Source organism: Grammomys surdaster, unplaced genomic scaffold, assembly GCF_004785775.1.
Source record: "Grammomys surdaster isolate TR1022 unplaced genomic scaffold, NIH_TR_1.0 265, whole genome shotgun sequence".
Classification (NCBI taxonomy): Eukaryota; Metazoa; Chordata; class Mammalia; order Rodentia; family Muridae; genus Grammomys; species Grammomys surdaster.
This window is the reverse complement of record NW_021604706.1, coordinates 3,231,305-3,249,797: the sequence shown is the minus strand read 5'-3', so window position 1 is coordinate 3,249,797 and position 18,493 is coordinate 3,231,305.

Sequence of the window (18,493 nt, the reverse complement as noted above, 5' to 3'; positions counted from 1 at the left end):
AGCAAATATGGAGACAAAGTGAAGGACAGAAACTGAAGGAGGGCCCGTCTGAAGACCACTCCACCTGAGTATCTATCCCATGTGCAATCACCAAAGGTAGATGCTGATGTGGAAGTCAGGAAGTGCATGCTGATAAGAGCCTGATATGGATATCTCCTCAGAGGTCTTCAAGAGTCAGACATATTCAGAGGCAGATGCTCACAGCTAGCCATCCAACTGATCATGGGGTTCTCAATAGAGGAGTTAGAGTGAAGACTGAAGGAGAGCTGAAAGGATTTGCGGCACCATGAGGAGAGCAACAATACCAACCAATCACAGCTCCCAGGGTCTAAACCACCAGCCTGGGAGCACTTAGGGAGGGATCCAGGGCTTCAGCTGAATATGTAAGAGTGGAGGGCCCTGCTGGGCATAGGTGGAAGATGAGATCCTTGACCGCATGAAGGCTGGATGCCCCAGGGGGTGGGAATTTTGAGGGTGGGGAGGTGGGAGTCGGGGGTAGATAGAGGTTACATCCACAGAGAAGAAGGAAGAGGGGTGAGGGGATTGGGGGTTCCTGGGTGGGTGGGGGATGGGGTAAGGGGACAACATAGGAAATGTAAATAAAACATCCAATAAAAATTTTAAAAAAAAGGAGATCCCTATACAGATGTATATGGAACACCAAATAGATTAGACCAGAAAATAAATTCTTCTTGCCACATAAAAAACAAAACATTAAACATACAGAACAAACAAAAATATTAAAAGCTATAAGGAGAAAAGAAAAGGTAACCTATAAAGATGCAACTATTAGAATTACACTTGACTTTTCAACAGAGACTAGAAAACCCAGAAGGGCTTAGGGAGATGTCAGGAGTAGTCCTGCTTGTACAGTGTAGGCCTAAAATCAGCCATAGGCCTAAAATCAGCAATAGGCCTGACATACATGCCTGCTAACACCAAGTCATGGGTCTCTGTGGAAAAACACTGAAACAGATGGCTAGAAGATATTGTATACAAGCAGCTTTGGTGGAAGGCTGCCAAGCCTGGCTAGTCATGGACCTTGTAGATAGGTAACCTTGGTAGATAGTACCAACTTAAAGACAAGTGAATCATAGGGGGAGTCACAGTGGTCTGTCCCCTGAACCTTCACTCAGCTGACACTCTGTTCTGAAAGATTTCTGTACTTCCCCTGAACAATCTGTATTCCCCCTGAACACCCACAATCCTGCGTCATCCCCTTCCCCACATCCTGCCTTTTTGTGTATATAACCTGTGTGCAAAAGTAAAAATTGCGATCTGATCAGACTATAGACAGATTGTCATTTCCTTGTGTTCGCCTATTATTCCCCCATCTTCTCATTCAGGTGATCTCCCCAGACCCCTGTTTAATGCCCTGCTGGTCAGGACAGGGAGATGTCCTGCAGATTCTAACAGACCACAGATGATACCTCAGACTACTACACACAGCAAAAGTTTCAGTCATCATAGATGAAGAAAACAAGATATTTCACGATAAAGTAAATTTAAACAGTACCTATCTACAAATCCAGTCCTACAGAAGGTGATAAAAGGAAAACTACTTCAGAAGGACTTAACTACACACATGTAAACACAGGAAATAATTTCACACCAGCAAAATCAAAGAAAGGTTACACATACACACAGCTACACCCACAAGCAGGCACACACCCACATCACCACCAACAACAACTAAATGACAGGAATTAACCATTGATTCTTTCAATATTGATATCAATATTTCTCAATATCAATGTTACCAATTCCCCAATACAATGACTCACACAAACAGAATGGATTTGAAAACAGAATCCATTCTTTTACTACATCCAAGAAATATACCTCAACATGAAGGATAGACATTACCTCAGGATAAATAGTTGGAAAAAATACTCTAAGTAAATGAACTTAAAACACAAGCTGATGTAACCATTTTAATATATAACAAAATAGTCCTTGAACCAAAACCAATCAAAAGATATAAGGAAGAATACTACATACTCATCAAAGGACAATCCAACAAGATGACATTTCAATTTTTTACTTCTATGTCCCAACATAACTGCAATAAAGTTAAAGTAACACTACTACAGCTTAAGTCACATGGTGTCCATTACACACTGATAGTGGGAAATCTCAATACCCAACTCTCACTGGCAGATTATCCAGAAAAATCAATACTGAGTAATACTGGAAATAATAAATACTATAAACCAAATGGAGCTAACAGATGAACTTTTCACCCATACACACACAAAAAATAAGTTATTATCAGTCCCTCACAGAGCTTTCTCCTATATTTCCCAGATACTCAGACACAACCCAAAATCTCAACAGATACAAGAACATGGAAATAATTCCCTGCATCCTATCAGACCACCATGAATTAAAGCTGGAAATCAACAACAGAAAAAAAAGAAAACTTACAAATTCATGGAAACTGAACAAATCTCTACTACATGAAAATTGGATCAAGACAAAAATAATGAAATCAACAATTTTCTGTATTTTAATCAAAATGAATACAAAATATACCCAAATATATAGCACACAATGTGAGCTGTACCAAGAGGAAAGTTCACAACACTAAGTGCCTACATAAAGAAATTGGAGACATGAGGGGAATGATTAGCTCACACATGAGCGCCGGCGTGGGTTCTTAAATCTTGTTGGGATGTTGTGATTCGGAGCTCGGGAGTCTTGACTGAGCTTACTCAGCACATGGCACCGAGGGCAGATGCCATGGGGCCTCACCCAGCGGGGAAGTTCTCACTCAGTCTGAAGTTCCACGTGGGCACAGAGCTCTTGGATTGGGGATCCTCGGGCCAGGAGGTGGACAGGGACCAACTGGTCTCAAGCCCTTGGGTTCTCAGCCACTGAGAGGCTGCAGAAGTTCTGAGACTGGGAGTATGTAGATGTGCGACCGACTGGCCCACAGCCGAGAGAAACGAGTGCTTAATTGGCTCTGCCCTCTGGCCTTAAACTTTGTTTTTAAGTTCCAGTTGACAAATCCAATCATTCAGCCCAAGTTAAAGTCCACCTATAACAAAGATGCTCCCCAGCACAGGTGCTCCCCACAGGCCCTCTGACCACCCTGACTTAAACTGTAGACTCAGCCCAGGAAGAAATTGAGGGCTCCTACAGCAGCAACCATCAGCGAGCCTGCTACCCTTGAGGAGTCTTTAACTAGCTAGCAAATGCCACTAAGAGTAGAGGTAACCACAAACTGAGGGCAAGCCACAGGTTAGAGCAGGAACATTAACCTCAAGCATTTGGCCAGCAAGAGACCAGAATGACAGATTAGGAAGGCCAAGGAGAAATACTCTGACTGAAAAGGCCTTTCCATTAGGGCAAGTCCCTATGTAATGAAGCTAAATCTACGACTTTTGGCAATTAACTACATCAGCTGTGGAAAAAGCAAAGACTCAGCCAGAGAGTCCATGTTCCCAGAAGAATCAGTCAACATTTACTTCTCTGGCAATGGCAAAAACATCCATTAGCTTTCAGGCCTGCCACTCTCCTCATACTGGAGCATCTGAGAAACCTACAAGCAGCTCAGCAGAATATAAGCCAGGCACACTCTCCTGGACCGTGCTCTAGACTCTGCCATGGACTCATCGAAAGCCAGAACCACATATAAGTCCCCTCTGTGAAAGCCATACATGTAATGGAAACAGACACCCAAGGCCTGTAAGTCAGCATGGCCAACTGCAGCCTATAAAGTCGAATACTGCTCATAACCTTAACTGAGGTGAGGGCAGGTGCCACAGGTGTGGAGAATCTTAGATGGTTGACCCTGGGACCACCACAGCTGACTAGTTCATCATTTATGAGAACTGCCTGTCTATCTAAAGTTCTTGTTCAGGGTCAAGCACCGACAATACCTCTTCGGAAGTCTCTTATTTAGGTGTGCTACCAACTGGCCCACAGCTGAGAGAAATGGGGGGGAGGAGAGAAGAAAGAGGCCCCGGCAGCACCCTGTGGGAGAGACTTGGTTACTATACTAGCTTTGCAGACTCAGCTGCCCGGCTAGCTTGCTTGAAGATGTGAGTCCCAGTGACTAGAATGGAGAGAGGTCCTCCAGGTGGGAAGTTAGGTGCAGCAGCTGCAGCAGCTAGGCATTAAAGGCCTTCTCCAAATTTTCCTATGGTGGGCCCCAAAGAAACAAGAAAGTCCATGGTTCCAAAGAGTTTATTTTCAGGGCAGATGTAGATAGATCTTGCAGTACCCCCGTGAAACTCAGGGCAGATCTGAGTTAACTAGGGAGGTAGAAGGGAAAATGGTCTGGGGAAGAATGCTTAATTGGCTCCACCCTCTGGCCTTCAGGTATCTCATTAGTATGTAAATCCCTCTAGGGCCTGAGGCCTGTAGTCATACCCTCTACCTGTGCTCTTTGGGGGGGGCTGCATTGCCCTACGTGACTGAACAGTGCAGGTCAAATGAGGGTCTTAGACCGAATGTTAGGAGCCTAGATTCTGGGAGCACAGCAGAATGGATGCCTGTCCCTTGCAGGGTCTCCAGGCTACCAGCGCTCTACCAAAAACCAAGACCCCTTTCACGGCCCAACAGAGACATCTCATAATAGCAAATTAAAAGCACACCTGGAAACTCTAGAATCACATAATCACACCCAAGAGGGGTGGACAGCAGGAAATAAACAAACACTGGGTTAAAATAAAGAAATTAGAAACAAAGAGAACAACACAGAGAATCAATGAAACAAAGAATTTGTACTTTGAGAAAATCAACAAGAGGGCAATCCTTTATCCAAACTGTCTAAAAAGCAAAGAAAGAATCTACAAATATACAAAGATATGAAAAGTGGGACACAACACAGTCAGCTAAGAAAGCCAGAGAATGAGGATGTACTTTAAAAACCTGTACTCTATCAAATTAAAATATCTAAAAGAAACAGATAATATTATCAAGAGGTACCACTTATCAAAGTTAGATAAGATCAATAAACAATTTAGATAGAAGTAGTCACCAAAAGTCTCATATCAAAAAACAAAAAAACCAACCAAACATAACAAAACAAACCCCTAGGGCGAGATGATTTTAGCAAAGAATTCTATAAACTTCTTAGAGAAGATTTAATGCCAATACTCCTCAAACATAGAAATTCCACAACATAGAAACAGAAGGCATATTGCCATATTCATTTTACTTGGCCACAGTCACTCTGATACCCAAACTACAGAAAGGTTAAACAAAGAAGGTGAAATACTGTGGAGGAGTGGTTCTGATGCTTTGATTTAATCAGGAATCTGTGAGTACTGATGCTGACTGCCGTTGTCCCCAGTTGGTTCTTGGTCAATCAATGAAGATGCCAGATGCCAATAACTGGGTGGAAAGAGACAGTACTTCCAGGTTTCCACAGGCTAGGAGAGTAGAAGAGGAGAATCAATATACTTGGGGGAGAGAAACATAGCAGACTCAGAGCTACAAGGGAGCTCTTCCAAACTGTAGGCAGAAAGAGAAAGTAGCCAATGAAAGAGCATCCTGGGTCTTCTGCAGCAAGACCAATGAATGGACTTCACAGAAGGTAACTGGGCAACTAAGCTAAGGACAGATTTACAGATATTGCGCAATGACTAAAGGAAAGGGCACACTACCCATGGGAGGCTTAGAAGAGCCCAGCCATTGAGCCAGTAAGGCAAGTTAAAAATGAGCTAGTGTGTGTGTGTGTGTGTGTGTGTGTGTGTGTGTGTGTGTGTGTGTCTTTCATCTGTGGATCTGAGATAGCTTCTGGGCAGGAATATGTGCTAAGATCAGCTGGTAGCACAAAGTGGTACAACCAAAATGCAACATATGGCATGCTACATTGAAGATAAGAATCCATTATTAATTAAGAAATTCTTGGATGGACTACACACACACACACACACACAATGATATACTTTAATAGGTAGGAGAACTGATTTCTCAGCAGAGTGGAGCCAAGTCAGGTGACTACAGAGCAAGAAACTAGGACAAAGAAATACAGCAGTGATTTACCCCAAGCTCCCTGCTAAGAGGGGACAGAAAGAAGCAAACAATAAAGCTTCCTGCCTCCAGCCACCAGATAAATAAAGGATAGAGATTTGTAAATTGGATTTAATTGTTTTTAAGGTTATATGGGAATATACAGATTTTGCCCAAGCCATGTGGAGATTTCTTCCTGCTGTTCAAAACTGATACAAGTTGCTTAAGATGAGAGGCAGAGAGCCAGATGGTAGACACAGCAACTATTGAGCTCCACAGAAGAGAGAAGTCAGGAAGAGTGAATGAACAAATGCTTTAAAGATATGTAAAAGTCTTGCCAGGACAATTTAACCAGATCTTTGAACATGGTAGATAGGGGATTTCTGGGATTGTGGGCCTAGTATGATAAAAAAGTAGAGCTGGTCAGGGAAGAAATAAAGAAAGAAATTAAAGACTTTTTAGAATTTAATGAGAATGAAGGCACAACATATCCAAACTTAGGGGACACAATGAAAGAAGTGCTAAGAGGAAAGCTCATAGTCCAGAGTGCCTCCATAAAGAAATAGGAGAGAGCATACACTAGCAGCTTAGCAACACATCTGAAAGCTCTAGAACAAAAAGAAGCAAATATACCCAAGAAGAGTAGACGGCAGGAAATAATCAAAGCCAGGGCTGAAACCAACCAAGTAGAAACAAAGAGAACTATCAAAAGAATCAACAAAACCAGGAGCTGGTTCTTTGAGAAAATCAACAAGATAGATAAACCCTTAGCCAAAATAACTAGAGGGCAAAGAGACAGTATCCAAATTAAAAGCAGAAATGAAAAGGGAGACATAACAACAGAAACTGAGGAAATTCAAAAAAATCAAATGCTACTATAAAAATCTATATTCAAAAATCTGTAAAATCTAGATAAAATGGGTAATTTTGTAGACAGATACTAGGTACCAAAATTAAATCAGTATCAGATAAATCATATAAACAGTCCCATAACCCATAAGGAAATAGGAAAAGTTATTAGCAGTCTCCCCTGCCAAAAGAAGCAAAGGCCGTATCGTTTTACAGCCGAATTCTATCAAACCTTAAAAGACCGAATACCAATACTTCTCAAATGATTTTACAAAATAGAAACAGAAAGAACACTACCCAATTCTTTCTATGAAGCCACAATTATGCTGATAACTAAATCACAAAAAGATCCAATAAAGAAAGAGAACTTCAGACTAATTTTCCTTATCAATCAATTTGTCAATAAAATTATCACAAACCAAATACAAGAACACATCAAAATGATCATTCACCATAATCGAGTAGGTTTCATCCCAGAAATGCAGGGATGGTTCAATATATGGAAATCCATCAATGTAACACACTATATAAACAAATTCAAAGAAAAAACCCACATGATCATCTCATTAGATGCTGAGAAAGCATTTGACAAAATTCACCACCCCATCATGGTAAAAGTCTTCGAAAGATCAGGAATTCAAGGTCCATACTATACAGAGTAAAAGCAATATACAGCAAACAAACATCAAACTAAATGGAGAGAAACTTAAAGCAATTCCACTAAAATCAGAGACAAAACAAGGCTGCCAACTCTCTCACTTTCTATTCAATATAATACTCTAAGTTCTAGCCAGAGCAACTAGACAACAAAAAGAGGTCAAAGGGATACAAATTGGAAAGGAAGAAGTCAAAATTGAAGACCCAGAAATGAAACCATATACCTATGTGTGGGACTGCATAAGGGTATCCTGGGTCATGGTTGAGCAGGTACTTAGAACCCCGAGATTCTCCGTGGAATTCTGCGTGAGAACCGGCAGGAGTTCGGTCCCTCTCATCATCTAGGATCCTGAAAACAGTCACATTTCCATAGAGTCACATAGGCCAGGCTATAGGCCTCAAGCCCTAGAGATTTACATACTAATGAAGGCCAGAGGGCAGAGCAAATTAAACATTCCTCCCCCAGATCCTCCCCCAATCCTCCCCCTTTCTCCCTCCCTATATAACTCGGGACTGCCCTGAGTTTTTTTGGGGGGTACGCCTAGATCCATCTATTATCCGTCATGACAGTAAATCTTTTTGGAACCAAGGACTTCCTCGTGTTATTGGGGCCTGCCGCCGCCAAGGCCCTCTTGCCGCTGGAACCATAAGATCTCCCTCCCTAATGTGGGACCCGCCACAGCGGCGCGAGCTTGCGCCGCTGTGGCGGCCTTTTTTAAATTTTTCCGACACCTATGGTCACTTGATCTTTGATATAGGTGCTAAAGCCATCCAGTGGGAAAACAAAGACAGCATTTTCAACAAATGGTGCTGGTTCAACTGGAGGTCAGCATGTAGAAGAATACTCAAGTTCAAGTGGATCAAGGACCTCCACATAAAACCAGATACACTGAATCTAATAGAAGAGAAAGTAGGGAAGGGCCTCGAATACATGGGCACAGGGAAAAATATCCTGAACACCAATGGATTATGCTCTAAGATCAAAAATCTACAAATGTGATCTCATAAAATTGCAAAGCTTCTGTAAGGCAAAGGACACTATCAATAGGACAAAATGGCAAGCCACAGATTGGGAAAAGATCTTTGCCAACCCTACATGTGATAGAGGGATAATATCCAAAATACGCAAAGACCTCAAGTTAGACTCCAGAAACTAAATAACCCCATGTGAAAATGGGGTACAAAGCTAAACAGAGAATTCTGAACTGAGGAATCTAGAATGACTGAGAAGCACTTAAAGAAATGTTCAACATCCTTAGTCATCAGGGAAACGCAAATCAAAATGACCCTGAGATTCCATATCACACCAATCAGAATTGCTAACATCAAAAACACAGGTGACAGCAGATGCTGGCTAGGATGTGAAGAAAGAGGAACACTCTTCCAATGCTGGTGGGACTGGAAGCTGCTAAAACCACTTTGGAAATCAACCTTGCAGTTCCTGAGAAAATGGGGTAAATTTCGACCTGAAGACCCAGATATATCACTCCTGGGCATATAGCCAAAAGATTCTGCAACATATAACAAGGAAACATGCTCCACTAAGTTTATAGCAGCCTTATTTATAATACCCAGAAAGAAGAAACAACCCAGATATCCCTCAACAGAAGAATGGATACAGAAAATGTGGTGCATTTACACAATGGAGTACTAGTCAGCCATTAAAAACAGTGACTTCATGAAATTCACAGATAAATGAATGGAATTAGAAAATATCATCCTGAGTGAGGTAACCCAGACACACAAGAACACATATAGTATGTACTCACTGATAGGTGGATATCAGCTCAAAAGCTCACAATGCATATGGTACAATTCACAGACCATATGGAGCTTAGGAGGAAGGAAGGCCAGGATGTGGATGCTTCAGTCTGGCATTGAGGGGGGATCAGGATGATCAAGAGAGGTGGAGGGAGGGGGTACCTGGGAGCGAGAGAGGATGGGGAGGAAATAAAGGGGGCAGTATCAGGTACTGGAGAGGATGTGAGAGAGGAACAGAGGGTCAAGAAATCAAATAAAAGTATGTATCAGTTGTGGGTATGCAGGTATAGCCACTGGCAGGTCCCATACACCAGGGAAGCACGAGGCTCCCCAGGACCCAAGAGGGATGACTTTAGCTGAAATGTATGCAGTGAAGGGGAGTTAGAACCTGTAGAAACCACCTCCAGTAAATAGGCATGACCCTTGGTAGAGGGACAGGGCCACCCACCCATCTCAAAGGTTTTAACCCAGAAATGTTCCTGTCCAAAAGAAAGACAGGGGCAAAAAATGGAGCAGAGACTGAAGAAAGGGCCATCCAGGGAGTGCCCCACCCAGGGATCCATCTTGTCTATAGACCCCAAACCTTGACACTGTTGTTATTATCAAGAGGCATTTTCTGACAAGAACCTGGTATGGCTGTTCATTGGGATGTTTTGCCAACAAATGAACAAATCAGATATGAATGCTTGGAGCCAACCATCAGGCTGAACTTGGGGACCCTGGTAGGGGAACTGGCAGAAGGACTGAAGGAGCAAAAGAGGATTACAACTCCATAGGAAGAACAATGTCAGCTGGCCAGACCATTCAGTGCTCCCAGGGACTAAACCAACAACCAAGTAGCAGAGGATGGCCTTGTCTGATATCAATGGGAGGGGAGGCCCTTGGTCCTGTGGCGGTTTGATACTCCAGCATAGGGGGATGTTGGAGCGGTGAGGATGGAGAGAATGTGTGGTTGGGGAGCACCCTCATAGAGGCAAAGGAGAGGGGGAGAGGGCAGATGTGGAATAGGGGGATTATGAAGGGGTAACTGGAGATGGGATATCATTTGAGATGTAAATGAATGGAATGATTAATTAAAATTTAGATTCTATAAGTAGGCTCATACAGTAAGTAGAATGGAATGTAATTAAAGTTAAATACAGAGATATATAAATATTGAGGCTTTTGGTCTTTAAAAGAATTAGTTTGAAAGCAGGTGGTAGAGAGCCTAGACTATCTCAGTAGAAATTTAGGCCCGGAGAAACATATACAGAGAAAAGGACATACTACAATATGTACCCACAGAGATATTAATCTTTATAGTAAGGAAGATTCAAATTTACACAAGTATATAAACAATTTAAGCCTTGATCTCATGTAGGTTGGGCCAGAAGACAGGAGAAATAATGTCTCAACAGATATTATTTGTCTAGATTGTTTTAATTGCTTTGAATTGTTTTTATTACCAAAATGAGTGTGGTTATGAGTTTGGTGGTTGTGTTAAAGTTCATCATGGAGAGAGGTCAAACTATACCCTTAAGGAAATATGGCTACTTGACTAAGGACATGCTAATTTGGGAGAAAGATTCTGCCTTTGTGTTGACAAGAAAGGAGAATAGGTTATTGACACCTTCCAGAGTGATATGGATCAGATATGACAGGAGAAGACCACATGAAGATCTTGAAAAATTTGAGAAAATCAAATAGACAGGAAAATTGATCTGCTGATTCCTGAACATGGGAACAGCCCAGTAGCTGGCTTAGAAATAAAAATATCTCTAGCCAAAACTTAAGCTAAAATTGGATCATAAATCTTGTTGGTTATGCAATCCTTAATATTCTTTGTGCCGTCCTTTATGTGGCATGAATGAAAACTTATTACATTTCATTACTAATAAAAATAACTCATAAAAAGACAGTTGTCTTTCATCTTCTTGAAAAAGGAGCAAAATTTCATCCTTACTCATGTGTGCACCTTGCAAAATCCATACAAATTTCTTAATGGTGCTAAAATTTTGGTTGTGAGATTCATATATTGCAGAATGTAGAACTTTGAGAAGATTCATCCTCAGAGATGCTGAACTGACCTGCTGTTCCAGCACCCTGCTTACTGATGCTGTCCAGAGACTTGCTTCTAGAACAGTTTTGGGAATTGCTACTGATTTCAGTTCATCTTACCTCATCCCCCTTTTCGGACTGATCCAGTCAGAACTTCAGTCAAGTCCTGAGGCTTCTAAGCATACAGAGACTGGACAACAGATGTTAAAGCTAGCTTTCTTAAGTCTAAACAATTTTTAAATTTTCCTACCCTTCCACACCTGTTTAAAGAATTTCTCATCAACCCTATTCAGTAGGAAGAAGCCATGGAATGTCATCAGTTCAACTCTTTGTGTTTGGGTGTCTGGTTATGGTTACTTTAAAATTATAGATAGGTTGTCATTTTAATGGATAATTTGTGAATGGTCATAATTTTGAACACAAAGGAAATAGATGGGATAGATTGCTAAATATTCTAGAACAAAACATTGTGTAGCCGTAATCTTACATTGGTAGAAATCTTTGTAATTGATATAAAATTGAAGTTATAATTTCTTACATTGGTACAGAATTTATATATTAATATGGAATTAAGGTTTTCATTGGTATGAATCTGTATATTGATAGACATTTTGAGATTAGTATTGTTACTCTTAGATAGACATTGTGCCTATACAATTCATTTAAGAACAAGATGATTAAGTAATGCAAGTTAAGAGCCAGATAGTAAAACAATGGTTAGGTTATATTCTAATTTAATTAAAATAAAGTACTTTGAATTTGCTCAAGTAAAAATAGCTAAGTATTTTTGTTACCTTACTCCACTTCCCTGCCATGGTCTAGGCCCCATGTTGATACATATCCTGCCAATATGGGACCCAACTTAGCTATGCAACCATAGGTGCCCACCCCCTTACTGATTTATCCCTCATTAGCTCATTAGGAGGGTGGCAAATAAGTTAGGATCCAATTCACCCTAGTTTGAGCAGGTCCTGAAACAATGTTCTATGCAAATTCAAACCCAATATGACTGGAGTGGCCTAGCCTAGGAGAATAGGGTTCATACTGCTAACACCAACTATCTCAATTTGACCTACTACACCTTACAGCTATGACACTTTCTATCACCCAAGGACCAGCCTATTACCATAGATCATCCATCCTGACTTGATATGACACCTTTCTGGGAAACTGGGACCATTGTGTGGCCCTCGGATGTATCGACCTGTGCCACCTCCTCCTATAAATGGGTGGTAGAATCTTTAATGGGACTTTTACTTATCCAGCTTGCAATGGTATAAATGTAGAGATAATAACAGCCTCCCAGATTGATTGGGCCCCTACCCCAGTGTGTGTTTGCCCCCTGTTCTTCTTTCTTCTCACAAATACTTCTCATATCTAAGAAGTGCTAAGCTGTTCTAACATGCCATGCTATTTAGTGGCATTCTGGTCCACCACATCACATTGGCCATTCTCCTATGTAAACCTGCTGTTATATGGATACCTGTGATGGATACTAATGCAAGTCATTTCCATGCTACCACTTTGATGCCTAAAACTGACCTGTAAGCCCTAGCGTGAGTCAAACATAACTTCAGCATCACTGCAGCCATCAGTACTGCCATTCTAGCAGCTATAGCAAGGGCAACTGCAGTGGCCATGATCCAAACTGTGACAACAGCAGAAATGCTAGACAGAGTAGTGCTACATTCTTTTGATGCCCTCCAGGCACAGGAGATGCTTAATCAACCTTTTTATTGGGTCATCCATATTTTACAATAACAAGTTAACCTGTAGTCAGAAGAACTCGAGATGGTACAGGACATGTCTCTTCTTGCATATTGTCTTTTTGCCTGATCCCCTACCAGGTACATAATTATACCTCAGAGAGACTGAAGCTGGACCATTATATCAAGGGAACATGGTCCACCAAGTTCTTCAATTATTCTATAATCCTAAGGAAACAAATATATAAGTTAAACTTCACTAAATCTCTGGGTATATCCTTTGAAGTGAGCTTTATCACTAAAGTATGGGACAACCTTAAAAGTCTCTTTGATCCTTCTTAGATAGTCACTTATGCAATGTTAGAGGGTGCTCTATCATTAGTAATTATTCTGTTTAAGTGTTTATGGAGTATATGTTGAACTAGTGCTCCACTTGTAAGACTACACTCCAAGTGCTGATGGCCCTGGAATGCTCTTAACAGGGCCCTCCTCCAAAGGTTACACAGGCATAATTCTTAGAGATAAGAAAGGCCTTCTAATAGGTCAGTCTACTCCATCCAAACATGCTCTTCAGGAAGGCTGACCTTCCAGGGCTGGTAGTTGAAGAGACCAAAAGCAGCAGTACAGATTCCATCTTGTCCTCTAAACTTTATTTTAAACCACTGTCCTTGGGGGAACCTTGGGGAAAGCTGCTTTCCTTGGAGGAAGCAGAAAGCTGCTGTCTTAGAGTAATAAGGCCCTCATCCTTGAACTCTAGGAAAGAGACTGCCAAGCATCCCCAGCAGGCAAAAATAGACACAACAGCTGTGGCCAGCTTGCAACAACAGGAAAAAATAGTCACAATAACAGGTCGAGTTAATCATTCCCAGGTCAAAGATGCCCCCTTTCAGATGTGTGGTCTCTCCTTGTTATCTGAACTAATGCTATCCATTTGAAGGTTAACATTCCTTTACTCATTTATCCAATCAGGTAACGCCATGGCTTGAAAGCCCCAGCTTGCAAAATTTCCCTATAAAAACCCTAAGCCCCTAGGCCCAAGCATCACTTTCCTAACCTGTTGTTCAGGGAGGGTTGTGACCCAAGTCTGAACTCGAATAAAGACTCTAATGGACTTGCATCAGAGTTGTGGTCTCTGGTGGTCTCTTGGGGATCTCGCAAACTGGGAATAACAGTAGTCAATGGTAAGTAAGATCCCAATAGCTGTGGCAACCTAAGACATACATGGTACCCTATGCTGGTCATCCACTGAGGTGGGGTCAACAAGGTCAGGGCACAGAACTCTGGCTCTCACTTAGCTGCCAACTTCTAAAGTAAAAAGGGTATAGGAGGAGTGAGTCAGCATGTTCTGATTAACAGCCCACAATGGCCCACACATGTGCAGTAGGCACTTACACATTTACTAACCCCAGAACCTGCCTGACACCCAGAGATGAACCAAGACAGAGAGCGTGATGGAGCATCCAATTGGGCAGTTCCAGTGGCATGGGACAAGTGATATGGACCAAGGGGACATAGGCAGATGGTATAAAGGCATTCTCCACTACAACAATAAATGAGTTTACTTCTGTTTCTCATCTGCCTCCCAGAATCTGTGTTGTTCATTTTGAGCCTTCATTCCCCATCCCCAAGGACTGTCTGTGGGGTGGAGGGCTTGGGCAACACTACTACAAGGTCACTTGCTCAACAATGTCCATAGAGGATTTATTTAATAATATCCAGAAACTGGAAAAAAACATGGATGTCCCTCAACAGAAGAATGGATTAAAAAATAATATGGTTCACTTACACAATGGAGTATTACTCAGCTGCTAAAAGTAATGACATCACAGAGATAAATAGAATTAGAAAAAAAAATTACCCTGAATGAGGTAACCCAGACTCAGGAAGATTACTTATAAGGAGATACTAGCCATTACATAAATGATAACCAATCTATAATCCACACCCAGAGAGGTTAGGTAAAGAGGAGGAAATTAGAGGGGACACAGTGCAGGGGAAATAGAATAGATTTTATAGGCTGCCTGGGGGCAAGTGGAGTGAGGGGATTAGATCAGGTGTGGTGAGAGATGAAATGAGTGCAGGGAGAGATGGTCAGAATGGGCTAGCCCATTTAGAGGTTGGTATGGAAACCTAATGCTCTATAAGCTCTGCAAGCCCACACTACTATGCACAGAGAACTCATCAACTACAAGTGATAGAGAGATACAAATATTCCACAATTAAAAACAAGTTTAAGCAACTTCTTTTTAATTGTGTCCACCAGTCCATCTCTACAGAAGACACTAACAGAGAAACTTCAGTCAGAAGAGAAGGTTAACTATACTCCTTAGGACAAAAAAAAAAATTATCCCAGAATAGTTGTTCCAAAGAAGAGGGGAAAAGCATGGCATGACACAATATCATAAATTAATACACAATGTCATTAATAGATCAATATTAATCATATCAATTCTCCACTAAAGAGACATACACTAGCAAATTGGAATAGAAAACAGGATATATCTTTCTTCTGCATCCATCCAAGAAACTTACCTTACTTTCAAGGAAAGACATTATGTTAAGGTAAAATGATACAAGAAAATATATTTAAAGCAAATGAACATAAGGAGCAAGCAATTGTAATTACATTTAATATCTGACAAAGTAGATTTAATCTAAAATTGATAAAAAAGTAGGGAATGGTACTACATACTCATTAAAGGAAAAATCTACCAAGATACTACAATTCTAAACATATAAACACAAAATACAAGGATACTCAAGTTCATAAAAGAAACACTACATTCTGCACCTAACATAGTTGAATGGGCTGTATTTTCACTCTCTCCAGTAGACTGGTCATCTAGATGAAAGTTTTAAAAGATACACTAATAAACATTTATAGATCATTTTAGCCAACCACTAAAGAATATATCTTCTAAGCAGCTGGTTGAACTTTCTCCAGCATGGACAGTATACAAAGCTAGTCTCAACAGATATAAGAAAATTGAATAACATCCTGTTTTCTATATGATCATTATGTATGCTGAAGAACTCACTAATAAATGAAAATTGAGTCAACCAAAAATATTATTAATAACTGACTAACAAGGAAAACACATCATACCCAGACCTACAAAACACAATGAAGATGGGTTTAAGACACAAGCTTATAACAGAAATTGCCTATGAAAAAGTTTGAAGACCATGTATTAGCAATTTAACAATACATCTGAAATCTCCAGAATAAAAAAGAAGAAATTATGCAGCAAGAAATAAACTAAGGACTTAAATCAATGAAATAGGAAAAAATAAATAAATGAAGAGTTAGTCAAAAAAATGGATGAGGGTGGAGGTTAGGTGGGGGTGTGTTGGGGGGTACCCCCCTAGAATCAAAGGGGAGGGTTATGGGGTGAAGTATTTGGGGAGTCGGGGCTAGAAAGGGAGAAACATTTGGAATGTAAATAAATAAAATAGTTTAATAAAAATAAGGGAGAAAGCAGGATTGACAAATTTTTATTCAAGTTAACCAAAACAGAGTAGAACAAAATTAATAAAATTAATAATGGAAAGGGAGATATTACAACAGACATCAAGAAAATTGATAGAAATACAAGAGCATACTTTGAAAAGCTGTATTCCATCAAACTGAAATAACTAAAAGAAATTGATTTTATATATATATATATATATATATATATATGACTTATAAAATTTAAATGAAGATGAAATAAACAATTTAAACAGACCCTAACCTTAGTGAAATGAAAGCAGTCATTTAAAGTCTGCCAGCCAACCCCCACCACGAAAAGGTCAGAGTCTGATGAACTTAAAATAGAATTCTCCCAACCATCAAAGAAAAAAAATGTTAATAGCACACAATGTAGAAACTGGTAGAAGGAACATTTCTTACTTCTCTTTACAAAGCAATAATTACCCTGAAATCAGAACCACAAAAGACCCAACAAAACTGATATAATTTGATACCCTTTATGAACATAAATGTAAATAGTGCATGCTGGTGATGATGTTGAGCAAAAGGAGCACTTATCTATTGCTGGTGGGAGAGCAAACGGTACAACTTCGGAAATCAAGTTGGTGATCTCTCCCAAAATTTGGAATAGCTCAACTTCAAGACCCAGCTATACCATTCCTGGACATATATCCAAAAGATACTCCACTATCCCACAAAGACAATTGCTCAACTATGTTCATAGCAGCTTTATTTGTAATAGCCAGAAAATGGGAACAACCTAGATATCCCTCAATTGAAGAATGGATAAGAAAATATACATCTACACAATTAAAAAACAAATACATCATGAATTTTGTAGACAAATTGATGGAACTTGAAAATGTCATCCTAAAAGAGATAACCCAGTCCAAAAAGGACATTCATGGTATGTCCTCACTTATAAATGAATATTAGCTATAAAATACAGGTACCACAGGCCCGAAGAAGCTAAACAAGAAGGAAAGCACAAGTGAGAATGCTTGAATCTCACGTAGACGCATGAGTAAAATAAATAAGTAGCATATGGAAGAAGGGAACTGGGTAGGAATGAGGATGCAGGAAAGAGGAGGGTTCAGGATCATGTGTGGGGAAGGACAGGAAAAATGGGCAGATGTCCATGGGAATGAATGGAAATATGCAACTGACAGGGGTGGGGATGGGATAGGAAATCTCCAGAACAAGACAGAGACCTGGGAGAAGGGAGACAGCCAAGAATCAATGGAGGTGTCCTTACTTGTGACTCATAGCATTGTGAATATGAAACCTGAAGAGGCCACCTCCTACAGCCAGACAGGAACCTAGTGTAGAGATGGAAATCAACCAATCCACAAACTATCTACCCAAGTCTACAAAAAAAGAAAATGTATGGAGGAAGGAAGGAGCAGAGACTGAGGGAAAAGTCAACCAATAACCAGGACAACTTGTGACCCAGCTCATTAGAAAGCACCAATCTCTGACATTATTAATTATACTAGGCTATGCTTGTAGACCAGAGTCTAGCATGGCTGTCCTCTGAGACAATACACCCAACAGCTGGCTCAGACAGATGTAGACAAACACAGCCAAACAATGGATGGAGCTTGGGGACTCTTACGAATAATAGAAGGAAGGATTGCAGGCCCTGAAGAGGATAGGAACTCCACAGGAAGACCAATAGAGTTAACTAACCTGAACCCTTGGGGGTCTCAGAGACTGAACTACCAACCAAAGAGCATACACAGGCTGGACCTAGGCCTCCCTGCACATATGTATTTGATGTGCAGCTTGGTCTTCATATTGGTCCCCAGCAACTAGGGCAGGGTCTCACCCCAAATCTGTTGCCTGTCCATTGGATATGTTCTACTAGCTAAGCTGCCTTTTCTAACCTCAGTGAGAGAGGATGTGGCTAGCCTTGCATAGACTCTATGTACCATGGTGGGGGAATACCAAGGAGGAAACCAACCCACTCTGAGGAGAAGGGAAGAGGGGATGGAGGAAGGGTCACAGGTGGGGAAACCAGAAATGGGGAAGTGAACAGGATTTAAAA